The following is a 20376-nucleotide window of genomic DNA, read 5'->3' on the forward strand; positions in this document are numbered from 1 at the left end:
AATAAAAAAATAAAACATATAGAACAGATGGTACTTAATATCCGATGAATTCAAAGCTGTCTATGTACAAAGACCAACAAAGAATAATTGTGCAAACAATAAGAACAGGAAGTTTACAGAGGAGAAAAGCACAGAATAACAAGTATAAGCATATAAAAGCATACTCAATCTCATCAGTAGTCAGAGAAATGCCAGTTAAAAAAAATAATAGGACATAAATTATTTGCCACCAGTCTTGTAAAAATTAGCATCTTTGGCAATAACCTATATTGGGAAGAGTGAGTGTAGGAAAATCAATGCTGTTAGGGTGGCTAATTTAGTGCCCCTTTTTAGGGAGCAGTTTGGGCTCATTGACTGAAAACATAAATGTCCTCAGGGTGCCTGGGTGGCTCAGTCATTAAGTGTCTGAATTCGGCTCAGGTCATGATCCCAGGATCCTGGGATCAAGCCCTGCATCCGGCTCCCTGCTCAGCAGGAAGCCTGCTTCTCCCTCTCTCATTCCCCCTGCTTGTGTTCCGTCTCTCACTGTGTCTCTCTCTGTCAAATAAATAAATAAAATCTTAAAAAAAAAAATGTCCTCATTTTTTAACAATTGTTCTTTTTAGCACCTATTCTACAAAAATATTTGCAATTATGTACATAGGAGCACATTTGCAAAGATGTTTAACATAAAATTTTTTATAAAGGCAAAAAGCAGTAAACAATGAAAATCTTTAAAAGAGAAAGTGCTCAACAAATGGAATATTTCTGTTATGAATACCATAAAACAGTTAAAAAGCTTGAAATATACTGAAAACTGTTTTTCTGAACTATACCTTTATGGAAATAAAAACACATTGTAGAATATTTCATAGAGTATTAGCTACTTGATATTTTATGCAATAGAACAAGGAAAAAAAAAAGAAGAAAGTGTGTATCTACATTGATACATAAAAGTAAAAGGGAGTGTTGTTAAGATCTACCCACAACTGTTAAAGCTAAACTCTGGGGAGGTGGGTAGGAACGGCAACAGAAGAGTCAGGAGGGGATGGAAGGAAGACCATCAATTTTTATTCTATAAACTTCTGTACCTATACCATTACTTTACAACTAGAAGACAATGGTAGCATTCTTTGTTAATGGCTGTGTTGTTTTTATTGTTTAACCCAATGGTTCAGAATATTCACAAATCAGGTGGGATAGCAAAGGATCAGGCCCATAGGGACAAGCTCCAAGCCTCTGGAATGCTGCTAACAGCTTCTGAAATGCTTGAGACAGAGTCAAACCACCTTTGGCCACTGAGCATGGGCCAGACTCAATCTGTAAAATCTCTGATAGCTGTTGTATTTGAGTATATCCATTCCGTCCATGAATAAAGAAATAGAAGGGAATAAACCTGAACCAAAAGTCTCAACAGCAACGATAAAAATAGATTTACCACAAACCTCAAAAAAACTCAGAAGAACCTACCTCAAAAGGAAAAAAAATTACTCATGATGAAAATTTTAAACAATCCTGTCTTCCACAGTGGAGAACAAGAAGTTTTTGGTAGATGTTTAAAAGGGGTATAGAGCTCTAAGAATTAAATGAGAACAAAAGGGTAAGGAGGAAATGGGTGTCATAAAGGAGAACTGCACCAGGACAGAAGATGTGGCCAGAAATGATACACCGCACACAAATTCATGTTGAAAGCATCAAAGAGACAAACTGATACTAATAAAAAAAAAAAAAATCAGTGATGTAAAAGCTAAATTTGGCTAGCTGTCTTAGAGTCCAGAAAGGACACATAGAAGGACTTAATATCTAGATGATTGGAATTCACAAAGAAAAAAATCTGAACAAATGAAATGGAAATATTAATAAAAAATGTAACAGAAGAAAACTATTGATGATGAAAGCATAATCAGCTCTATGTGTACTAAAATTTCTATTTCAAAATAATTTAGCAGAAATTTATCCCAATTTGCCACATCCTATAAAAACTCTTAATATCCCCAGCAATAGCTGCAGCAGGTTCTTCTCAAAATTAAATATCGTTAAAAATTTAAGATCTTTCAGTAGACTGATCTTTCAGTTATCAGTTGAAAGTGAAGTTGAAATATAAATTTTGATGGTCCAGTAAATAAATTTGCAAGAAAGTCATCCATAAAAATCCTGGGATCAAGTTCTCACATTAATGAAGCTTAAGTTACTATATTATATGTACATGCTTATGACAGAAAAAAATCATTTTGGCAGTTTATAAATTTTGTCACTCATGCATCACCACTACACATATTACATTTTATAGGTAATAACATAGTTTAACCAATTTTAAAAGGAAAAAGCTTTGGGGCATCTGGGTGGTTCAGTCAGTTAAGCAATGGACTCTTGGTTTCAGCTCAGGTCCGTGATCTCAGGGTGGTGAAATCAAACCCCACATCAGGCTCCACTGGGAGTCTGCTTGAGATTCTCTCTCTCCCTAAGCCTCTGCCCTTCCCCCTTCTCTCTCTCTCTCTGTAAAATAAATAAATAAATCTTTTTAAAAGTTAAAAGAATAAATGGAAAAAACTTTATACCACAGTACCTTTCATAGCTCTTCCTCCTGCTTTTTGAGCAATAGCCCTACATTTTTATTTTTGTACTTGGACCCACAAATCATGTAGCTAACCTGGGGGAAATGTTTTTATGAGAATCAAAGGACATTAATAGCCTTATAAATTAGATATAAACCCCAGAGTAGATAATAAGAATGTCATATACTCTACAGTGCAAACACCAAAAAAAAGGGGGGGGGACTTAAAGTGCATTTATTAAGGAGGTAAAATTTCCACAATTGAATGAAACTCTACTCCAACAATCTACTGACACACTGAAGAGACACACTGAAAACTGAATGGTAACAGTTTTTATCAAAAGTTTAGTGACCAAAGTATGAGAGTTATAGCCCCGGTTTCCCTTGGGGTAAGTGGTGGCTGAGTGAGATCATCTGTCAACCTGTCTGAAGGGTAGATGCCTCTCGCCATTAAACATCCAGATATATTTTCCCCCTCAACCCTCACAATAATTCCATCTTAATCCTCTTGAATTTAGAGAAGACAAATGGTCTCCTCAAAGTCAAACAACCAGTCAGTCACAGAGTGGGGGCTCAGACCAGGCTTTTGGACATTAAATCTAGGACACATGCCATCGTGCCCGCTAGCAAAGCAAGGACAGGCCTGTCTACCATCTCTCTCAACATTACACCGGATTTGGTGTCATGCCTGAGGCATAAAACCATTTCAGAATACTCTTTCTAAATATTTTCAGGTGAGCTTGGACCAAATTCTTACACATTTGCAAATTATTGTATACATCTCTTTAGTTGGAGGGTCGGCTTAGGGGTAGAGGGTCATATTAAATTTGGGGCAGGTTTGGATGCCTGGGTGGCTCAGTCATTAAGCGTCTGCCTTCGGCTCAGGTCATGTCCCCGCATCGGGCTCCCTGCTCTACAGGAAGCCTGCTTCTCCCTCTCCCACTCCCACTGCTTGTGTTCCCTCTCTCACTGTGTCTCTCTCTAGCAAATAAATAAATAAAATCTTTAAAAAAAAATTGGGGGCAGGTTTAGGAGTGAGTTGCTCCAGTACCAGTCCTGTCTGGCAAAACTGCTAAGCAGACAAAATGGAAAAAGGAATATATACCGGTATTGTTGATTTTTTTTCCATTGTGAAGTAGGCTGAATTTGCAAGATACACACCCTGGAGGTAAATATTCTTTCCCAAATATAGGAAGTAGCTCAGACCCAAGTGGTAGATACATTCCAGGTGCATCTTATTATTGGCAGAGAACCTTCCCTCCTCCATAGCCAATTAAGATGTTTCTACCAAAATAGAGAGCTCTTTAGTCAAATCAGATGCTCGTTATTGAGTAAACTTATAATTACTTTCACTTACAATCTGAGTACAATTTTCTTAGTGGTAAAAGTGCAGCTTTAGTAGCTTTCTGAATTTAAATGCTTTCCATTCTTACCACAAGATTAGATGCTGATCAATATGGTCAGTAACTCTACATTAAAGGGCAAGCTTTACTTTTTTTTTCTTGTAAATGAGCTCTCCCACACCAATTAATGATTGATAGCCTCAAAAAGAATAAAGTCTCATGCATACTATATTGAAAGTAAAATCATCTCCCCCATTAATTTAATAGCATTTACTTCTGTGCAGTGGAAAACAAAACCAAACAATCTAGCTCCATTTTGCCAGGCAAATTGTCAATGGAGTGAAGCCCATAGGCTTGTAAACAGAAGACACTGCTAAATCTGAATGCCCTATGCTCTTAGAGTCATTCCTGCATGATCTAGTGGAACACATTCTTCCAGTTCCATGGGAAATAAAACTTTTGTTTCAAAATAAAACTGAAATCGAGTGTTTCAAAAATCCTCTCTCTTAGTACTAAAGCATTGCAGAAGAGCGGTGCCTATTTAGGAATAAACTTCGCGACAATTTGTCTGAGGCTGATGCACTTCCTACCTCATCCATATCCATATCCATATCCGTATTCCAAGAACCTTAGCAGAGTTTAAAACAAGGTTTTCAAACATTACAATGATGTTAAATGTGTTATTTCCACATGAAGCTCAATACAACTAATCTTTAGACATTCACGTGAGCATGGTGAAAAATCATGTTTATTAATTTTATTGGATGTTAGAAAAACACAAAGTGAATCACCGGGTTCACAAGGAATAAAGATTTAGCAGCTCAGTGCTACAAATACCCTCACACTGCTTTCTATCTCCTTCCCCTACGTTTGTAACCATGCGTAGGCTTAACTAAGGTTAGTAGTGTGTAATGCACTGCCTATAAGCCACAAGTAAAATTGACATTTTAAGGTCATGAAACATAGATCAGTTTTAGTACCAGGGTCAGTTAAAATTTCTAGGTGTAAAATACAGATTTTTGAAAAAGTTTGTATTGTGAACTTTTTAAACTTTTTATTGTGAGATAATATACATCCAGGAAAATCCATAAAGTGTAAATGCATAGTTTAACAAATCACTGTGAACACCCATGTAGCCATTACCACAGCAAAAAGTTAAGGCATTGCGAAGACCCCAGGGGTCCCCCAACTCCTAACCTTGCTTCTGGTTCTAACTCTTTCCAGTCATAGAGCTGGAAAGTTAGATGATCCTGACTTATACAGTAATCCTTTCCTATTTTGTTTATATTCTTATGACCCACGTGCATGTCCCGAAATATTCCAGTATTGCATATTTTTGAACGTTGTGGAAATGGAACTATACAGCATGTAATTTTTTTCTCCTCACCTCTTTTACTCAATAATAGATTTTTTAAATTAGTTGCAAGTGATGTAATCTTTGCATTCTTCTGTAGTATTCCATTGTCTGAGTATTTCACAAGGTATTTGCCCATTTGACTGATGATGCTTATTTGGGTTTTTTCCAGTCTTTAGCTCTTTGTGGACAGTACTGCAGTGAACATTCTCATACATGTATCTGGTTGCACAGATACCTGATTTCCACCGCCTACATGTATTATCAGAAATGGAATTGCTGGTTCACATGTGTGTCTTTTAACTCTACAGAGACAAGGAGCTGTTCTGCCCCCAGCAGAGCAGGAATTCCTGTCGCTCTAAGTACTCAACAGCACTGGGTTTGGTCACTTGTTTTATATTTTCAAGGCTGTGGGTATATACTATCTCTCTGTGATTTCAATTTCCATTTTCTCAATTTCTATTAACATTGAACACCTTTTCACATGTTCTTTGGACATATGTCAGCTCCTCTGTGAGGTGCCTTCTTGTATCTTTTGCTCATTCTTCTAGGTTGCTTGTCTTCTAATAATCATTATAATAACAACAAATTGTGGGAGCTCATTAGCTACAAGTCATCTGCAGATCAGTGAGTCACAGATATAATCGCCCCATCAGTGGCTGGCTTAATGTCACTCTCTTTTTAATGCCTCCAGTAAATAAATTTGCTTACCTTTACCTTAGTCCAATATTTCAGTCTTTTATAAACTTTTGTGCTTTTTAAAAAATATCTTACTCTATCTGAGGGAATGAAATTGTCCTGTACTAACATTTCAAATTTTATATCATTTTATATCTTATTTTATTTTATTTATTTCATTTTATTTATTTTCTTCTTCCCTTTACATTTAGGTTAACAAACCCATCTAGAGTAAAATTGTATTTGAGATAGAAGTTGAAGCTCATGTTGCGTTGTGCACAGATCCCCTATTGACTGAGTTCCATGTATCGACATGACCATCACTTCCAATTGATCATTAAAGTGGCTCTCATCATAAGTCCTGATCAGATGTCCAAGCGTCTACCCCTGAATTCTCCCTTCTTGCTCATTGGTCTATCTCTAGGGCAATTACCACACTGTACTTATTACTACACCTTTATAAAAAGCTTTGATAGCAGACATATCAAGACTCCCAGTTTCTTCTTCTTTAAAGAGTGTGAAAACTATTTTGGTTATATGAATTTTCATAGTTGCTTTTCAGAATAATTTCATTAAGCTACCTCATATTTTTTTTAATCTTTTTGGGGTTTTGTTTAGGATTGCATTGAATACATGCATTTCAATATGGGAAGAATTAACATCTTACACTATTAAGTTTTCCAGTGTAAGAACACGATCTATCTCTCCACTAGTCCTTTAATATCATTCATAAGGGTTTGTATTTTTTCACCAAGAAATCTTGTACTTTTTTGTTGTTATTGTTCAATTATCTCTCATCTTATGTATTAGTGGATCTTCTTCTACATAGTACATTTCCCTCAAATTTATTTGTTACTGTTATAGAGAAATACAGTTTTTTTTAATTGATTTTATTTCCATCAATTCTGGTAAACTCTCATGAATTCTTTCAGCTTTTCTGTAGATCCTTTCGGAAACTTTCCTTCAGAGCATCTACACATAATTACAGTTTTGTTTCTTCCTTCAGAATTATTTCTTCTTTTCTAATTCTTGTACCTTTAATTTTTATTCCTTACTTAAAATACTAGATAGTATTAATTTATCATGCTTAATACACTAGCTAAGAACTGCATAATATACCAAAAAGAAATGGTGACAGTGGACATATCCCTCTTCTGCTGGAACCAAAGGGAAACCATCAGGCACTTGGAGTTAAGTAAATTATGTGCTATTGTTTTGGTAAACAACTTTTGTCAGTATAGGGCGTTCCTTTCTATTCTTAAATTGCTGAGTGATTTTATTATGAATGGAGTTTTAATTTCACTGAATGTTGATAGGAATCTCCTGAAATAACTATATTATGGTTCTCTTTTAAATAACTATTTTTGAGTTGAAATACATTGATTGGTTTTCTAATAATAAACTGATCTTGCATTTTGATATAAACTCAGTGAGGTCATAATTTATATATTTTATAGTTAGCCAGATAATATTTTAAGATTTTTTTTTTCTCTCTAGTCACTACAAAGATGACCTGTGATTTTCTCTCCTTTAACGTCTTTAACAGATTAATTAGTTCATAAAATGAATTCTGGAAGAAATCCTGTACAATTAGAATTATATCTTTATTGAATATTTGGGAAAAACTTGGAGGTGAAGCCATCTGGATCTAAGGTTTTCTTAGTGGAAAGGGTTTTTGTCTGTTTTAGAAATTTAATGTTTTATAGTAAGGACTACTCACATCTATGCTGTGGAGAGGGCAGTTTGGGTGAGTTATATTTTTCTAAGATATTTTCTCCATTCCATAAATTGTCTTTTCTACTGGCTTAAAGTTGTCCATAATATCATTTTAGTATCTTTTTGATATCTGCAGTCCCCAGAGACTGATCCTTTTCATCCATGAAATTAGTCCTTTGGGTCTCTCTCTTCTTTTCTTGACTAGTCTCAACAGAGGATACCATTTGAGTTATTTGGAAGAACCACCATTTAGATTTGTTTATCTTCTCTATATTGGTTTTCTACTTTAATAACTTCGGTTCTGGCTTTATTTTTTTTTTCTTCTCCTCTACTTTCTTACTTCCTTGGGTTTACTTTGTCAATCTCTTTTTCTCTTAAGTTTTTGAGATAGATGCTTGGTTCATTAATTTGTATACCTTTACATATGTAAATATTTAAGAATATCATTTAAGTACTACTTAAGTGATATCCCACAAGTTCAGATATACAGTATTTTTGTTGTAGTTCAATTCAAAATATTTTATTTCCATTATAATTTCTGCTTTGATTGATGGGCTGCCTAGAAGTATATTTCTTAATTTCCAATCATCAGTGTATTTTCTTGTGTCTTATTTGTTTGTTTGTTTTTTATTTCCAACTTAATGGCACAATTGTCAGAAAACATACTCTGTGTAACTTGAACCTTTTGAAATGTGTTGAGAGTTGCTTTCTGGACTCGGATATGTTCAATTTTGGAAAAATATGCCAAGTATGCTTGCAAAAAATTCATTCTACAGTGGAGTTGATTTCTTTTTCTTTCTCTCTCTGTTTCTCTTTCTTTCCTCCCTCCCTTCCCTCCCTCCGTCCTCCTTACTACCCTCCCTCTCTCTCTCTCTTTCTTTCTCTGTCTCTCTCTCTCTCCCTTTCTCTTTCCATTAGGTTAGGCTTGTTAATCTTTTTGTTTAAATCTTCATATCAATAATTTTTTTATCTGCTTGTTCTTTTTTTTTATTGAGGATGACATTGCAAAAGTTCCCGTAGTGATTGTGGGTTATGTTACATTTTCCTCCTATAATTGTATACGTTTCTTCTTTTCGTGTTTTGAGGCCATAAAATTACATGAAATCCATAAATTGTTGTATTCTCCCAGTAAGTTGAAACTTTTATCCTTTGAACTCTTCATTACTACCTCTTTATCTCTAGGACTGCCCTACCATAAAGTCAATTTCACCAATGATAATATGGTTACCTAGGTTTCTTTTGATTGATATTTCCTTGCTATACCTTTTTATCTTTCCTTTTATTTTAACCTTGTGTTTGGGATATGTCTTATGTTTTAGATGTGTTTCTCATAAGTTACATACATTTGGAATTTTGTAGTCATGTCCATTTGCTTTTAACTGGAGCTTCTACTTCTTGGTTCCTGCTTTTAACTGGAACATTTGGCTTGTAACTATATTTATAGACTTATTAAGTATGGTTTATTTCATGGAAGAACTCAAGCGATGAGAAATTCTGAGTTCCACATTAAAAAAATAATAATTCTGTATCGGATTTTCACAATATTCATTCACCATTGAGTTTCTACTTCAAAAACCTGGAAAAATAAATTGAGATGGGTGCAGCAATAGAGTCCGTAGTGGAAACCACTGTTAATATTAGTTGGCTCAGGTTAAGCATCACTGCTTATAGAAACCACTGCCATGCTACTATAGATACTATGAGCATTTCACCTCCTCAGCCTTTTACATATACGAGATAATAAAGGAATAAAGTTGAATATATGCCTCATGGAATTTGGAAACTAAATTATGTTGGGAGCAATAAATATTTTAATCAAAACATCAACAGGTATGGAAGGGGCAAGATTAGCACTTTCTAGTGATGTACAGCAGTAAAACACAAAAATAAATAAAACATGTACTTACAACTATCCTTAGTAAACATTTCATTGCTGTATAGCTAAGTGGGAAAATTTTGAGAATGGAAAATAACGTAACACAGATTCCATTTTTCCATGCACGTTCACAAATACACAACTGACTGTTGGCCTAAAAGCTTCCAAGTTGTTGTATGACTGGACATTTAGAGTCCTTAGCATGCTTACATTAATTGCCACTCCTGCTGCAAAAAATAAAAATAAAAATGGGGTCTTTATGTTTTTAAAGTAAATGATAGAAGCTGGTAGAGATTGAGGAGTTTCACCCAATGTGTGATCAGTTTTAACACTGAAAATATTTTAGGATACAATGATGATCTAAAATATGCAGTACTCCCTAGAATTTTTACAAACACTGTTCAAGCCTAGGGGGAGAAAAGTGAGTGTGGCATACTCTGAGAATAGAAGCACGTTAGAGGAAGGCAGATGGTTTGCTCCCTTCTTCCTCATGTTGGTTATGACATTCCTTTTCTTCACAGAGGCAGTTGCCCTATGTTCACGTAATTACATTCCTGCTGGCATTACCATGGGAAGTCTTATAAACAGTTTCATTATTTCACAGGAGATGCTAAATGGACATGATATTGGATACTCCCCAATTGATAATACCACTGATAATCCAATACACAATCTTCTTTCATGACACTTTACAGACCAGTATTTTAGGATCTATACAAATGAATTCTTCATACATAAAGCCTAACCAAACCACAGAAGAAAAAAAAAATTTTTTTTGGAAAACCCAAGTTATATCTCTTTGGAAATGTGAACAAAGCCTAACTCTTCAACACTCAATATTCCATTTTTTTAGTGTATTCTGAATATATGTATTTAGTTGTATTTCCTAATTATTAAAAAGATTAGTATAGCACATTTGTCTAAGCAGCAGATATTCAGTTCAATCTTTTAAGGCTGAAAACGTACATAGATATCCTTCCAGACAGGAAATAATCACATGCCAAGTTTGTACTAAAAAAAATTCTAATAATATTATTGCAACATTTTATTTATGTTTTTAGGCAAATTATCATAGTTCAATTTAGGAGACAGTGGTAAAATCTGGTGAACCTAAGCTATGTCAAAAAGATGTTAGATTGATTTAATGCTGCCATCAGTTGAATTTTGCAGGTGTTATCAATATGCAATTTGATTTTGGTCAGTCTCTGTAAGAAAAGAACTTTTTTTCTTCTTTTCCCCAAGATTTTTTTCCCATGAGATCATGACCTGAGCCAAAACCAAGAGTTGGCCTCTTAACCAACTGAGCCACCCAGGTGCCCCAAGAGGAGAATTTCTTTCTTTTTTTTTTAAGATTTTATTTATTTATTTGACAGAGAGAGAGACAGTGAGAGAGGGAACACAAGCAGGGGGAGTGGGAGAGGGAGAAGCAGGCTTCCCACTGAGCAGGGAGCCCGATGCAGGGCTTGATCCCAGGACCCTGGGATCATGAACTGAGCCGAAGGCAGACACTTAATGACTGAGCCACCCAGGTGCCCCGCCAAGAGGAGAACTTCTAAAGGCACGTTCTCACTGAGAAAAATTCTTAAGATGCCACTTTCAAATACAAAAATTATACTTCTTGGCAAGCTTTTGTGTGCGTGTGTGTGTGTGTGTGTGTGTGTTTGCTTACACATACTCATATATGTTTAAATTCTCTCAACCCCCCAAGAGGTTGGAAATACTCACAATAGTACAAATACCAGATTCACATCTAAAGATACACTTTGAACTTAAAGAAAATAAATAAAAGCTCCCAAAAGAATCCAGGCCAGATTTGTTTGACTTTATGTCCTACAAATATTAAAAATAAAATAATATTCCCTTCTTCCTATTCTTGTGTAATGTAATCTGGCCTAGTTCTTTCAAATTCTTATTCTAGAAGCATTAATCAGTTTCCTATACTATAAGTCAAGCATCATGAAAAGTACCAAAGTGTTTTATAGACCATACATCTCTCATTTTGCCAAGAATACTGCCATCAGTTGGATGAGATGATTTCTGTGGCTGTCAATAGGAAATCCAACGCAATTGGGTTTAGAGTGCTGGGGTGAGAGCTGACCCCACGCTCAAACAGTGTTAACAGAGCAAGGCTGCCTTCAGATCTCAGCTCTGTTCCCTCCAATTCTAACCTGCTTGTAGCTCTCTCCTGGTAAGGCAGCTGTAGCCGTTTTGGTATGTCCAAACTTCGTGTGCTCTGGAGAAAGCAAGACTTCACATTCCATGAAATACAAATAACATTCTGGAATTGAGTCTCACTGGCCCAGATCGGCTTGATTTGGGTCAATTGTTTCTGTCTGAACTCTGCTTCATTGGGAAACTGAAGTGAGTCCAAATCCTCTGTCTTTGTAACTTTACATTTCCATTGATTGGACATGGAGAGGGGACATTTCCTCCAGGCTTTGGGACATGGTTATTTGAAGGGGAATGGATTGATGCTGGGAAGCAAAAGTAACAGCCACCGATTACAGCCCCCCACCTTTTGCAACTGCTTCTTCCCATGAGCGCACATCTACAAAAATGTCCATTCTCTCAGTTCTAGTCAAGATTAAGGGTCTCTGGCCGACATGCAGTTCTCTGGTCAGTTTTTCTCTGCTCCCTTGTGGTGTGGTGGTCTATAGCTAAATGACAAATTAAACAGTTAAACACCCAGTACATACAAAGACAGAGAACCAGACTCATTAGGGTGGGAGAGATGGGGACCACCTCTCTTTGGAGAATGGAAAACAATGCTCAGTGGTCAGCGTCCCGCAGCACATTTCACATCCTGCCAGGAGGGGTGATGAGGATTCCACGGCTGGTTGTACAGGTTCTTCATCATTAGTCTGGCTGCTCTGATTTTGTTCTCTGGGAAAACTGCCTTTGTCTGTCATCCTCCAGGGCGACACTGGAGATGGCTTTGGTTGGGTATCCTCTCTGGGACTGTTCATCTTTGACATCATACTTTAGTTTTACATAGGATCAGAGGTCTATGGATTGTCTTAGAGTTGAACAATCTTAGACCGTTTTTAGCTACCCTAGGAATTATTCCAGTTATACAATTCTTTAAAACACTTACAGATATTCACTAAACTCCATGGTTCATGCCAAGGCAGGGGTCATATGGAGATAGCAGATAAGTTGATGTTAAATATGCGAAGATTGGATCCCAGGAGAAGTTTAACCTCACAGACCACTTACAGCTACATTATGTTGTATCCTTTCTCCCTCAGAAAATAATTGTTTCCATTTTAAATAGCCATTCTCTGAGATGCAGCATCTCCTCAAAGCAGATCATTCCAAGATCAAGGTCAGGATGGAAGCTCTCAGCTGGAGGACCACAGTTGAGGGCAGAACATCTGGTCATAGTCAGTTTCTGAAAACCATATTCAACGTCTGCCCACAGACACATGTATTGTGAACTTACTACATCCCAGAGATTCAGATTTCTCCTCACTATTTAACTGATAGTGGCCGGTTCGAGGCTCCCTGCACCACTTTCAGTGAGTGCCTGGGAATCCCTTTGCTTTGAGTATTTTTCCCTTCCACTCCAGGATTTCTTTTAGGATTCTAGCTCCTCCACTTACTAACTGTGTGGCATGAAGCAAGTTATTTATCTTCTCTTACTCTTTGTTTTCAAACCTATAAAATAATATAATAATATTCACTTTACAGGGTCCTCATAGTAACAAATCGGGTATAGAAAGTATCAATACAGAGCTTAGCCTAGAGTAGGTGTTCAGTATTATTATCCATGATAGCATTAATCAAAGGAGTGGGGGTAATAGGAATAGAAAATCCAAAGAATTGGAAATGTTTATGGGAAATTTTCTTCAGGAGATGATCTGAATAAAAAACAATCCATATGCAATTCAAAGCTTAAAAATGACTGGGGGAGAGGGGCTACAGAAGCTCAGAATAATGTCAATGATGTCATGCAATAAAACAAAACCAAAAACAGAACATTGCTATATGGTATCAAACCATGTATAAAAATGTCAAGAGATTAGTAACCTGGCTGTATAAAGAATTTAGAAGTAAATACAAATGGAAATCCAAAACAACACTGGGCAGAGAATGACAAACTTATGGTGTCTTCCTCTCCCAACCAGATGCTGGCACCACCTTGCCCCCTCCCCTACTAAGTCCTGAGGTCCCCTTGTTCAGAGGTGGCTATGACATCACCGTCCCCTGAGGGATTGCTCATCATTTGTTTACTTACTGTGTTACAGCCTGTCACACCACAACATGATGTCACAACAGGTCAAACAGACACACTCTGGCCCCTTTCTTTCAAAAAGCACAATGGTTGTGAAAAAAATACATCTTTCTTCTGTTTGCTGCTTAAAAAGCTGCTCTGAAGCCTGCTATGCCTGCATATTGTAAAAGCTATCTTGGAGCCCCCACATAGCATCTTCCCAAGCAAAAGTGCTTCAAGGACCCTGGCTTTTTGCTCACAGGCACTGTGTTCTTACTTGTCAGGCTGCCAGTGTATTTTCTAAATACTGGTTGCAACCATAATTTCCCAAGTTACCACTCCAAGCAGGTGGATTTTTTTCTTTTTTTATGAAATGATGAAAAGTTTGAGCTAAGCAGTTGAATTGAGGCCGAAAGCCCCTGACGAGGGGTCCTGGTCTTAGCGCCAGGTAGAGCCCGAGGGTGGCCTGTTTCACAGAGATGCACCTCAGCTCTTTGTTACCTTTCCTGAAAGTCAGAGATAGTCAGGTGCGTTGGGTCAGCAACAGACAGCCTGAGTAGTGAAACCCCTCCTCCCCTCTCAGCTTCTCTCTCCCACTTGTCTTTCCCACCCTTCCCCAGTTTCCTTTTGTTTTTAAGATGTATTTATTTATGAGAGAGAGAGAGAATGGAGAAGGGGCAGAGGGAGAAGGAGACAATCTCAAGCAGACTGCTCGCTGATCGTGGAGCTCCATCTCACGACCCTGAGATCATGACCTGAGCTGAAATCAAGAGTCAGGTGCTTAACTGACCGAGCCCCCCAGGCGCCCCTGCTCCTCTCTCATTTTCTTATAGTACCTTCAATAACTTCCTTACCACTATCCGTCCTCCCCCGCCCCCACCGCAGCCTCCAGATTTGCAGGTAATAGATGTGAAGTCTTACACATTCTAATTAAAATGTCACAATGCGGCGTGTTACTGCCCTGTGGCATGAAGCTCAACATCCACCATGACAAGTGGTATTCGCATGGGCTGCCCATGGGTTGCTGTTTCTGCTGCCCTTCCTTCTGTGGGTCAGGGTCTGTGAGTGAGGTGGACAGCTGAAGAGGCTCACAGTGCAAGTGCCGGGTCGTTTTATCATCCTCAGTGGAAATGGGCTGTTTAGAGTACTTTCTTGTGGACACACAGACACGCATTGGTTCCATCTTCCTTTGGATTTTTGTAACCCAAGATTCTGGAGTATGTGTGAGCAATAGGGACGAGGACACATAATTTTAAACAGTGTTTTTAAGTTTGACAGTCTGAAAGATAGAGTTCCCCTTTTTAAAGGAGAAATTTGTTTGAGATGTATAGGGGTTTAAATTCTGGTTGATGGTTTTCTCCATTGCTTGCCATGACCATCAGGGTAAGAAGGAATAACAGCACAAAAGTGTGTGCTTACAGTGGAAAGGATTGCATGAGATGAATCCAAATGACCTGCAGCTGGATTGGCTGTGGGAAGATGGAACAAGCTGGAATCAGAAAAATTGCACAGCATTCTTGGCAAATTACTTGGATTCTCTTAATCTATGATCTGTAAAATGGAGACAATGGGTCGAATCTTGCAGGATTGTAAAAACCAGCAATCAGGTTATCTAGATTTCCTCAGAACAGGTCCCGTATCTACAACGTTTTGGTAGAACCAGTGACTGTAGGTGGCGCACAGACGAACTTTTTAGAAATTTCCGGCATCTGTTCGACTGTGCCTGCATTTCTTCCACTTGCACTTAGGACAAATGATACTGATTTCCTCATTAAAGATTTCCTTTTTAGTGCTCGCTTCGGCAGCACGTATACTAGAACCGTAACGATACAGAGGAAATTGGCCCCTGCACAAGGATGACACTCAAATACATGAAGCATTTCATATTGAAGAAGAAGAAAGAAGAAGAAGAAGAAGAAGAAGAAGAAGAAGAAGAAGAAGAAGAAAAGAGAAAAGAAAAGAAAAGAAAAGAAAAAAGAAAGAAAAGAAAAGAAAGGAAAAAAGAAAAGAAAAGAGAAAGACTTCCCTTGTAATTCCTACATTTCAATGAAAAGGTGAATCTATCATGCCCTGATACAGGGGTATGAAGAGAAAGTTCACCTCCTTATTGAGGTCTTGTGGGAAATGCTGAAGTTTGGAAAACACTGATACTTGTGTTACTATGATCCTGATGTGTGGCATATGGTGACCGGCTTTATTATCATTACGATAATTACAGTTGAAATACTGGGGAGCTGTCTTTAATGGTGAGGTACTTAAGGACCGATCCCACTGGCAAGGGCCAGAGGGGCAGGGGTTGGGGCACCTCCGCGGGGCTCCTGCCTGGGCCCCACTGGCAGCCTGGGATCAGAGGCCACACTGGCATCTCCTCAGAGCCACACAGCAGATAGGAGGCTTCTGTGCTCAAATCCTGGCTCAGACACAGTGTCCTTGACGTCAGAGATGGTACAGAATTTAGAAATGAATTGACCACACTCATAAAGCAGAATATCTTTCACAACAGGAGGCAGGCAGGACCTTAGGAAGGAGTGTACCGCAATGGATGAGACTTTGAACTTTTGACAGACTGGGGTTAAAAGTCCTGGTTGTTGTTGTTTTCATTTTTCCTCTGTGGGGCAAGGCTTTTCATCTGGGAGACTCCACCAGGTGGAAGGTACCCATCATATGGGGCACTAGAAGAATTATATGAAAAGATACATGTAAGGTGCTTAACAAGGTATCCGTCAGAGTTAATAAGTAACAGGTTCTTTAGCATATTAATGAACAGTGTTCATGGACAATTCGCACGTGGGTCCCAACTGTAGATTTCAGCTCCTCAGGTCATGGGTGACCTTGTAAGCCATATGAAGGAAGTTGCTTTTATCTTGGGACTTTGGGGTAGCACCAAAGAGTTTTAAACAGGAGACGATTATGTTCACTTTGGTTTTGAGAAGTCAGGGCTGGCTGAGGAAGGGAGACTCTATTGGAATGAAGCAAGCCTGAAGTAGAAGGCCAGGCGGGGCCGGTTTCCATATTTCAGATGACAAGTGATGGCTAATTAGAAAAGTTTTTATGGAGCAGAACAGAAGAGGATACATTTGAAGGACCTTTCTAAGCAGTGTCACAGAGGTCTGTTGATTTACTGGGAGAGGGGGTGGGTGGGGATGGCAGACTGAGCAGGTGACCAGATCCCTGTGTTGAAGCCTCGAGAGAGCACTTTATATGGCCTCAGAGATTCCTCTCAACCATCCTGTAAGGTTGGTCCCCACGTTTTAGTGGATGGTTTGGATTCTGTATGGTTTCGAGGAGCCGTTTTGCAGACCCAGTTATGTAGTCTAGGTATAGAAACTCTTCACACTTATTTAATTCCATTCAGTTCCACACTAATACAAACCAGAGAGAGAAGTACTGAGACGAGGGAGCATGTTTCTTTTTCATAGAGTCAATGATCTGATAAAGACAACATGACATGTGTGACTCTGAGAAGCTTAACTAGTCTCAGACCTGCCATAAATTTCTCAGAACATTCTTCAGCTCTTTGTAAAAGTAAATTCAGATCTACATGTGACAATATGCTTCTAAAAACTGGTGTGAAATCACAGTTATAATAAGAAAATCTAAGTAAATTCCTCAGAATGTGAATCTAGACTCTGGAGATTTCTATTTTCTCTCTGTCCACAAACATACGTGCAAAATATACATGAACTTTTTACCTATCCGTTTTCAAAAATAACACACCATGCCATGTACATTAAGAAATTGCAATGTAGATATCTCTGTGAGCTCTAAGTCCTAAAACAGTTACTTTTTCATTGCGTTGAGGTGACCTAATGGATTAAATATCACTTATAGCACAAGTGAAAGCCACCAACAAACCAACAACTAAACAAATCATCGCATGAATGCCAAGTAAGCTGAACTATCAGACCCTTTTTTCTTTTCTTTCTTTTTTTTTTTTCCAAGTGGAAAAGAGAACCTTTATCATAAGCAGAAATGACTTCAGGAGTCTTTATGTATTCTATATTGTAGAATATATTCATATTTATTCACCATGGGTCATTATTCTTCTTCTTCATAATCCCCATTATAAGCAATAGGGACAGATGCGTATTTGCAGATTTTTTTATTGATCTCATTTCTTGTATATTGTACATTTGAGCCTGAATAGGTCTTATTGGCACTTCAAACCCATTTAGATAGGACTGAAGTCAACTCCACGGTCCATTGTAGTGGGTGGCACTCCACTGTACTTGCTACAGCACTTTTTAATTCAAAGAAGAGGGGATCCTGTATTCTGATCATAACTGAATAACAGAATGAGACTCAGAGACTTAGTATTAGAATGAAGTTAAAGCATCACATTCACTGTGCTCCAACAATACAGGATGCTACTGGCCTTTTACAGGTGTTAGATAGTAGCACCTGCTTACCGTTAGCAGCAGAGAGATTGCCCTTCAGATTCACACTTCACACCGATGCTCATTTACCTGAAGGATGGATATCCGAGTTTACATGTGTAGTCATTCAAGCTCTTCATATGAATGTGGAAGTGGACAAACGCGAGTGAGGGCCTCGTAGAGCAGACATCAGGCTTTGCCAAATGGGTCTTAACTCTGTTCTTGTTACACTGACTTCATCACGAATTGCATCCCGCCACTGGATCTGAGACTACAAAATACAAATGCAAACTTAACAGGTCTGTTTAGAAATATCTCCATACCTGACACGGTCTGTATAATTCTGGCTCAGTAATGTTGAAAGTCCCTCAGCACTCCGCTGCTCTCGCCAGGGGACATCCTTTCAATCACAACTCCCAATAAAACCCTCTGCTGAGTTTCTTGGCTGATTTCCTTGCCTTTTGTCTTTTCTGACTTCAGACTCAGAAAGATGGACTTTGTCAGCTTGCGAGACTTTGGTCTGGCTTTTTCACATTTGCATTTAGCGTTGGCCTACCAGCTGTCCCGTGTCGGAGGCAGTGAGAGCTTACACGACTCCCAGGACTCTGAGCTAGGTTGCACACTTATTTCAAATGCTCCTTCGTCATTGCTGCCCTTCCTTTCTGCTTTTTTTGCTTGACTCAGGATAAGATCATCATGACTTACCCATGATTCGACACTCTTAAACAGCTAGAAGAACAAGGAGATAATGTTTGCAAATCATTCAAACTCTTGTGAAGGAAATCACTGTCTGAATTGTACTTAATACCATCTCTAGGAGTACTTCCTGGCATGAAAAGTAATTTTTCTGAAAATGATCTTTATAGATTTTATAACAACCCTTTAATGAAAGGGTTTTTTCCTTCCTCTGTCCCATTAGTACCCATAAGTATTAACATATCCAAGTGTATTTTATATTAATATTTTCCTTTACTTTGGCCTCATAGTTGTTAGTTTATTCCAAAATTGAAAAATCACAGAGATCTTGCCATGATTAATGGCTCAAAATCAAGATGACAATTAAGTAGCAATGAAATTCGTGTGTAAGTGGTATATAGTTAGATATAGAGGTGGCAAGAGAGAGGTGGGGGTAGAGAGAATACAGGTGTGCCTACGGATGTATGTTCTGTATGGATAACAGGATACAGATTGAGCATAGTGAGTTAATGGTGAGACACAGAGCTTACTGAAGCATTCACATAGAATTAATACTTGGAAAGCAATTGGTCTTGAATTCTTAAAATTATTACAAGATAATGAAAATAAATGGGCAAGCTAAATTATAATGTGTAGTAGAGCACCCTTGAGAGAGAAAACTATAAAGAAAAGGAAGAGAGTGACTTCCATGAACGGGAGAGGGGTATGTCAGTCGCACTCAGGGGGCCATGTTTCTATTCCCTAAACTGGTCACGACAAGGGTGTGGCCTCGCTCAATTCATTACCTTACATACGTTATATTTCATGTGCATTTCTGTGTCTGTGCTATCCTGAACATAAACTAAAGTTTTTCAAAATACCCTTTGTTACAAGAAAACTCCCACAATACATAGGGGGGCGAGGAACCCCGTGAGAATGTCCTGAGTACACAGTAGGCATGATTTTACTGCCGTGGACTGGTTTCTTCTTTGCTCCATGGCAGCAGCAGAGAAGTGTGGGCTCTCAGGACCACTCAAGCAGAGGCAGGGAGCTTGCCTGTCTGGCATGAAGAAGCCAATGACATCTTTGGCAAAAGGGGAAGCTAATATGGTGACAGTTGCAGCCTGACCAGGACCAAGAGGGTATTGGGAATGACCTCGGGGCCATAAAGACCATTGTAATTAAGTAACCAGGCAATGAAAAACACAACGACATGTGGCTCTGGGAGAGACGACTAATTGAAAGTCTTTACCGGGCATCCGTTGTGCACCAATTACATTGCTAGATGGTGTAAAGTCGGCAGAAGAATCACAGAAGCTCCTGAAGGGAGTTATAGTTTGTTGGAAGGAAAACATTCACCTAGAAGAGTAATTTATGAAATCACAGGCTCCTAGTAGCAAATGCAAAATATATGTCAAAATAAAGAAAACATAAGAATTGAAAGGACATAAAAGAGGAAAGATTGGCATGGGTTGCGATTAGTGTGTATGTGGTGTGTGTGTGTGTGTGTGTGTGGTGTGTGTGTGGTGTGTGTGTGTGGTGTGTGTGTGGTGTGTGTGTGTATGTGGTGTGGTGTGTGTGTGTGTGTGTGTGGTGTGTGTGTGTGTGTGGT

General features: G+C 38.3%; 1 non-coding gene across 1 annotated transcript; it reads left to right on the plus strand.

Annotated features, from left to right (window-relative positions):
* Positions 1–15502: 15502 nt before the first annotated feature.
* LOC112821378 (U6 spliceosomal RNA) lies at positions 15503–15604 on the plus strand. Its single transcript, XR_003207430.1, has one exon. It is a non-coding gene; the product is annotated as a U6 spliceosomal RNA (small nuclear RNA).
* The last annotated feature ends 4772 nt before the right edge of the window (positions 15605–20376 follow it).

The sequence above is a fragment of the Callorhinus ursinus genome, unplaced genomic scaffold (genome assembly GCF_003265705.2).
Source record: "Callorhinus ursinus isolate GAN/ISIS: 27379988/994484 unplaced genomic scaffold, GSC_fseal_2.0 scaffold10, whole genome shotgun sequence".
Classification (NCBI taxonomy): domain Eukaryota; kingdom Metazoa; phylum Chordata; class Mammalia; order Carnivora; family Otariidae; genus Callorhinus; species Callorhinus ursinus.